Genomic DNA, 6813 nt, shown 5'->3' on the forward strand with positions numbered 1-6813 from the left:
CCTCCCTCCCCCAGTCTTTGCTCGAGTGAGCCTAAATCTATTCCTGGCCTCTCAGGGCCCCCCTCCAGGATGCTGTAATCACAGCACTAACCTGTGTTCACATTTCCCTTTATCGAGCAGAAATCCCCCTGTGCATCAACATAGCCTGGCTGCTTCCTAATGGCCCCAGCTCCCAACTTCTAATGGCCCCATCCTCATTTCTCCCAGGAGCCAGCTCTTTTTGTTAGTGTTTTAAGATTCCTGGTCCGGATGAAATTTCCCCCATGATGTCCATCTGGCCAAATTGAAGGTGATGCAGGCAGTGAGACAGAGAGACGGGTGTGTCTGCGTCAATAGGACAGAGGAACGTCCAGGGCTATCCATCTTCCATCTCCTCCAGTGACATCCCACCGCCCCCTCCTTGTCTGCAATGTGGGGATGAGAGACGACATCCCTAATAGCTAGCGCCATGCCACAAAGACAGGGTGGATGCAGGTACTCTGCTCAGAGCCCTCCCTTCCAGCCCTGACAACACGAGAAGACACTGCTTCTTCTTTCTTTGTGGGTCAAACCCCTTCAGAGTGTGGCCCTTCCCCTTTTGCAGATCACCCCATGGGAGACGTAATCTTTGGAGGAGATGTTACCAAGGGCAACAGGGACTCTATACACGTTGATCCTTCCGGGGGTCTGAGCTGTTTGTTCTATGCCTTAAGAAAGAAGTCCTTACCCACACTTGACCTCAACTGCGGCTTCCTCAAAATAAATAAAATGCTTTGCTGATGTAGAAAATCATGCTCAGCAGTGATTACAAAGCACGCTGCTAGCACAAAAAAAATGACTGTTTTAAAAAAGGAAAATATTATAAGCACTGGACGATGCCAGCATCTCCATTTTTTTTTTTTTTTTTTCCGTTCCTACGAAGCCACCTGGGGATCAAGTTTTCCATTTCTCCCTCCCTTGATTAAGGTGAGAGATTACTCATGGGCTTCCACGGCCAGCTGCTAAGTACACGGGTTTTAGGCTAGGCACCCATTTCTGGGAAGAGAGGTGGGGGAGTAAAAGAAAAAAAAAAGTTCTTCAGTTGCAAATTCAAGAAGTTATCTCTGAACTGGGATTTAATTGTTAACCAATAATTAAATTATGAAAACAAAGAAGTCTTCTTTCCAAATCCCCAAAGGATTCCTGGGGAGCAGACTGCAGCCTCTTTGTGTGACAACAGCACATGCCAGCAGAAGGACATTCCCCACAGGTACACGTGCATCCAACTGCCTCCTGGAGCTCCTCCTCACCTTCTCCCAGGTGCCTCTAGCGTTCCCACCTCGCTCAGGTTTGAGGAAAAAGTCACTCATTAGCTCAACAAATATGACGGGGCTCCCCTTTGGTTCCAGGGATTCTGCTGGCGCCGGGGGTTCAGAAGTGAGCCAACTACAGAAAGTTCCTCCCTTCACAGAGCTTTCATTCCAGTGGAGTGAAGGCAGATCAGCCACTGGGAAGGAAGGAAACAAACGCAGTAACTTCAGGGCACGTGTGGTGCCTGCAGGAAATTTTAAAAAGCAGGTGACTGAATGCTAGCGCTGTGAGCAGCTCATGGAGAGTGGTTCCCGCTCCTCCATCCCCTATTTCATTCTCAGGAGCCAGAGGAATTGTCTGAAGAGGAAACCTGATTCTGCGTAATCATGGGAATTTGACATTTCATTCCTGGTCCTTTCAACATTGTCTTTTTCCATCTACTAGATTGTAAGTGTCCTGAAAGCAGGGATAGGACTGCTTTGTTAACTTCATCCTCGCAGTGTCACGTATAGTAGAAGCTCAGTAAATATGTGTTGAACGGATGGATGGATGGATGAATCAAGAAACGCTCTATTTGAGGAGGCTTCTGTGATTGACACTTAGGAGAGGGGCTCAAGCTACTTCACATCCATTAGGGAAGCACCCAACTGGAGGGGCAACAAGAAGCACAGTATGGGATCCTGTGGGCTTGGGAAGCCGACTCCAGGTGTCTGAAAATGGCACCTCCGTGGCCCTTCACCACCAACCCAAGCACAAAGCCTGGAAAGGTGACCTCAGAGCCTCACTTTGGTGGCATTAGATCTAGAAGGGTTTCCATAGGGAGACCACTGAGAAGTATGGTTGACTCAATTCCTTAACATCATAATTCAAACTCCTAAGAAGGTAGGAGAGATTGTAGGGAGCGATGGGAGTGTAGCCCCTCAAGGGCTCTGAGACACTTAGATTAGGATCTCTACGAAGGTATTCTGGGTTCTTCCTTTATTCACAGGGCTTCTATAATCTCCAGTACACCTGATTGCTATTTATGCCCACCAGCTTGCTTCAAACCTTTAATGAATGTCTTTGCTCAGAGGTCTTGAGACTGAAGGTCTTTTCTTTTTTGAATCATCAAAGATTTGAAAGTCAACCTGGCTTCATCAAAAAGGCAGTGAATTCCCTATTAAAGGAAAGACTGAGGTCGAGGCTGGACATGTCAGGGGTGTTAACACAGGTTTCCCCCGCCTATCCGAAAGTAGAGCGGCCCTACAAAACCTTTTGTAAGCTGAAACAACGTAAAGTGGAGAAGCAATTACCTTTCTTCCTAACTGCGAAAATCCTCTTCACATTTCTTCCAGTTAGCGAAAACAGGTACCAATGCAGGTCATCATAAAGAGAACTTGCAAAATGTGCAGGGTATCTGCAGATCAAACACCGGATAAGAATTGAAAAACAAATTGCTCTGAACTACTGTCCAAACCTGACCTTTTGTGAGCCTGTGACATAAAACACTCATTCTATGAGCCATCACAGGGGACTTTATCCTATTCTGTATCCATGTCACACACTGGAAGTCAGGACCCAAGGGTTTTCTGGGCCTTGTTTTTCTCATCTGCAAAAAGGGGTTGAACAGTTCTATCTCCCAGTGTGGTTGGAAGGGTTCCCAGGTGTCACACTTAGGAAACACCAGGCTGCCACTCAGCACTTCATAAACCGTGGAGGCATTTGAGGGTGAACTCTTTCAGTTCTGGGGCACTGAAAGTTTAACACTTCTTAATAATACTAATTACACTGGGCCAAGGCAGAAATCGGTAGGACTCCAGTGTCCCTGCTCCCCGATTATGGAAGCAGTAAAAAAAAAGTGTCGATTTTATCCCTTTGGTGACCTGTACACCCACCTAGCAAGACCAGGCCTAAACATGTGGTCCCGATTTCTTGTCTTAGGGGAAAGACTCATATTCTTAGAGAAGGTGATTTTTACCAGTCTCAATAAAAAGTAATTTCCCATCCATGGAGAGCGGATTGGACTGCAAGAGGCCCTGCTAAATGTTCTCAGCAGATACGTGGATATCAGACCCAACAGAGGGCATGTGCCCGTGCTGGTTCTTCTTCCTATCCACCCTCACTCCAGCCTCTACACTATGTCCATCCAAGAAACCTCAGCTCAAACATCACCTCCTCCAGGAAGCCTGTCTTGATTGCTATAGATGACTTTTAAGTTCCTTTATACTCTGTGATGGTGTCATGTATGTATGTCTCTCTTGTAACATGGATAGCAGTTTAAGTTTGGGCTTGTGATGGGGTTTGGGTAATAGATTTTTCCCATTTGACTGCAAGCATTGGGGTGGGAGTCCCCAGTGCCCACCACAGAGGCAGAGTACCCTACAATGAAATGCTTGTGGAAGGAGAAAGGACGTCTGTGTGGCTCTTGGCTATAAAGAACACTGAAAGCAGGAGACACAGCATTGTGTGGGTAGGTGTCTCACTGCCCTGCAAGGCTTGGGAAGGAGCAGAGGTTGCAACCAGAGGGATTTAGGTTAGTGTTCAGGAAGAAAGCAGCTTTGCAAACATTCTTTCAAATTCCAGGCTGCCTAAAGAGTTAGAGTGGGATACCAGGGAAAACAGTCAGCAACTATATCAGCCTCTACAAACACAACAATCTGCTTTGCCCCAATCCTGATTTTTATTTTCCATAGGTTTTAGAAGATAAACTTTATGGCGAAAGATTATGAGCAGGGTTTCGGCTAGGCTTCTTAAGCTAGGGGGATTTAAGGAAGGAGACAGTACTATCTTTCTGGGACCCAGGGAATCTCTGGGGATGCGTGGAGCTGGAAAGGCTCTCAGCAGCTGGGTAACCCTGGGTACGGAAGTTGAGACACATCTCCTTTAAGTCATCAGAAGAGAAACACCCCTTGGCTTCTGCTGTGTTAGGGAAAGAGGGGAGCACGACCAGAGCCTCTCCCCCTGGAAAAGGGCAGAGGGAAGGCTAGTCCGGGCCTTTCTGCTCAGCCTATTAGGCAACAGCAGACTGAGTACAGACATGCTTCGCTGCAGTGCCAGGCTCAAAACAAGGGCTAGGGTGGTAGGTAGCCTTCTGCCAGGTAGAAACCAGCCTTGCCAGCAGACACTCCTCCACCAGACAATCCTGCTCCCAGCTATGGGGCCACTTCCCAGGCAGTTTCCAAACAAAAAAATAGGATTGAGTTCATTTCTCACTGACTTTTTTTTTTCTCTCCTGCATTCCTAATCCCTACCTTTTGCTGTTGTTTTGAATTCCTAATTTATAGGCCATGGCGCTCTTGGCGAACAGAGATGCTCGCTAGGGAGCACAGAGAGGAGGGGAAGCCTCCACTCCAGCCCTGGGTCTGCCACTGGGTTCCTGTGCGACCTCGGCCACAGGCGCTGCGTCTCTGTGCTCACCGTCCTCACCTGTAAGTGGGGTTAATTTCGCCTGCCGTACTGACCACGCCAGCCAACGGTGAAGCCATAACCAGGAGAATTGGAAGGAAGCCCCTTGAAAACACAGGAAAAAAAGTAACTTTGTAGGACAAAGAAACACATTTTGTTACCTGTGCTGAACTGGGCGGTTCTCCACAAAATTGGGAAATAGTGACTCCCCGCATGCAGATGGGTTTATGTTAAGTGCAGCCATGTGTTAGAGCAATGCTTTTACAGGCTGGTTCTACCTGGCGGGGGGCGGGGCATGGACTCAACTGAGACGTTCGCCTAGATGGGGGACCCGGGATCCCCCATACCTCAGGGGCTATCTTAGAGTTCTGCAACAACACAGAAAGTGGGTAGAACCAAGGGTTCTGGAGCCAGAGACACACTCGACTTCAAGTCCTGCTTTTGCCTGGCCACCTGGAGCAAAGTGCTTCAGTGCTCGGTGCCTCAGTTTACCCATCTATAACAAGATTTAAATAGGAGGAAGCATGGCAACTGCTTCAGAGCAAAAGCACAGCGTCTAATACAGAGTAATACAGTTGTTCCGTACAGTGTCTGGTACAGCAAATGATAGTTATTATTTCACTACTGATGTTACTATTAATCCAAAGTACCCAGGGCTGCCTACACCTCAATTCTCCTTCCCTCTTACCCAGGAAATCTCCCTCCTGAAAAACTTCGAAACTGAGGCCCTGCTTTGCAGCAAGAAAACTGTGCTCCTCAAGGCCAAATGCTCCAAAACCAGTGTCTGTATGGGGATGGGGGTGGGGAGGACTTTCGTGGGGGGGGGGGTGGTGCGGGGGGGTGGAATTTACCTTTTGGAAGTGACCCAGAGGCCAGTTAGAGACAGGGGGGAAAAGGAGGAAGGCGAGAGAAGCCGCCGGTGCTCTCGCGCAAGTTCACGGAGTTGATAAAGTTATTAAAACATAAAACACGCACAGGCTCCAGGAGGGAAAAATAAATAAATACAATAAAACAGCCCGCGCGTCCAGCCCTGTTCCCCCAGGGGGTGTAAAGGCTGGAGGGCGAGGGAGCCTGAGGAACGGGTCGGTCAGGTGAACCAACCTCCCGGGGCGCGGCGCAGGGAGGCGTCCGCCCCGCCCAGGCTCGCCCACAACTCAGTGCCGGCCCCTCCTTTAAAATAAAATTAAAAAAAAAAAAAAGAAAGAAAGAAAAAAATGCCCCGGCGAGAGGCCCGCTCCTGCCGAGTCCCCGGGGCTCCCGCGGCCATCCCGGGAGAGAGCGGAGCCAGAACGCCCCTCGCGCGCCATTGGTCCACCCGCGTAGCAACAGCCGCGCGCCGACCAATGGGAGCCGCGGAGCCGCCGGCCGCGGTCCAAGAACCTGGCTGCCAGAAAGTTCCCCGTCCCAGCCAAGAAAATAAACCCAGGCACTCTTCAGATTCCAGCGCTAACTTTTCTTTCTTTCTCTTCCTCCCCTCCCCCTTTCCCCGTACAACTTGTCTTCACTCTTAGTTGATGCCTGCCTGAGTCCCCAAACTCTGACGCCTTTTCGAAGGTCATCCCTTCTCACCCCCAAGGGAGAAACCTCATTAGAGGTAAAAGAAAGGACAGATTGAAAACGGTTTGTCAGGCTTTCAAATCCCACTCGGTCCTCATCACCAGCGACCCCTGGCAAACCTCAATTACAATAGCTTCACTTTTAATAGTGTGGTGTTTGTTTGAACAGATCTGCAAGTTCTGTGCCCCAAAGAAGGGCCCTTTGAACACCTATTGTGTGCCAGGCTTTGTCCTCGCACTTTTATACGTCTTGCTGCATTTAATCCTCCTTGTAATTCTGGGAAATGACTCGCCCTGTCTCCATTTAATACATGGGATGTTGACGTTCAAAACGAGGAACGAAAGTGTCCAAGGAGACACCGTTGGTATGTGGTCTAGCAGGATTCAAACCCAGGCCAGCCTCTTTCCAAAGACCACTCCGTTTCTGTGACGTCACACACCTCCACGAGCCCATTTCAGTGTAAGATATCCTAAAGAAATGGTGCAGGGTATGAGAATCTGATCCAGACCCGCTGTTTGTTGATAAGCCAGAGTGTGACTTGCACAATCGTATGGGGTCTTGACAGTGAGAAGGTCTCATCTCACACTTGGTTTCAGGCTCTGC

The 6813-nt window shown here is 49.0% G+C and overlaps 1 long non-coding RNA gene across 1 annotated transcript; it reads right to left on the reverse strand.

The window, feature by feature from the left end:
- Positions 1 to 1099: 1099 nt before the first annotated feature.
- Positions 1100 to 5908, reverse strand: LOC118885725. The gene is made up of 4 exons (XR_005017546.1): positions 5505 to 5908; positions 4675 to 4758; positions 2562 to 2665; positions 1100 to 1465 (listed from the first exon to the last, which is right to left on the reverse strand). It is a non-coding gene; the product is annotated as an uncharacterized LOC118885725 (long non-coding RNA).
- Between the last annotated feature and the right edge of the window lie 905 nt (positions 5909 to 6813).

Source organism: Balaenoptera musculus, chromosome 19, assembly GCF_009873245.2.
Source record: "Balaenoptera musculus isolate JJ_BM4_2016_0621 chromosome 19, mBalMus1.pri.v3, whole genome shotgun sequence".
Lineage (NCBI taxonomy): Eukaryota > Metazoa > Chordata > Mammalia > Artiodactyla > Balaenopteridae > Balaenoptera > Balaenoptera musculus.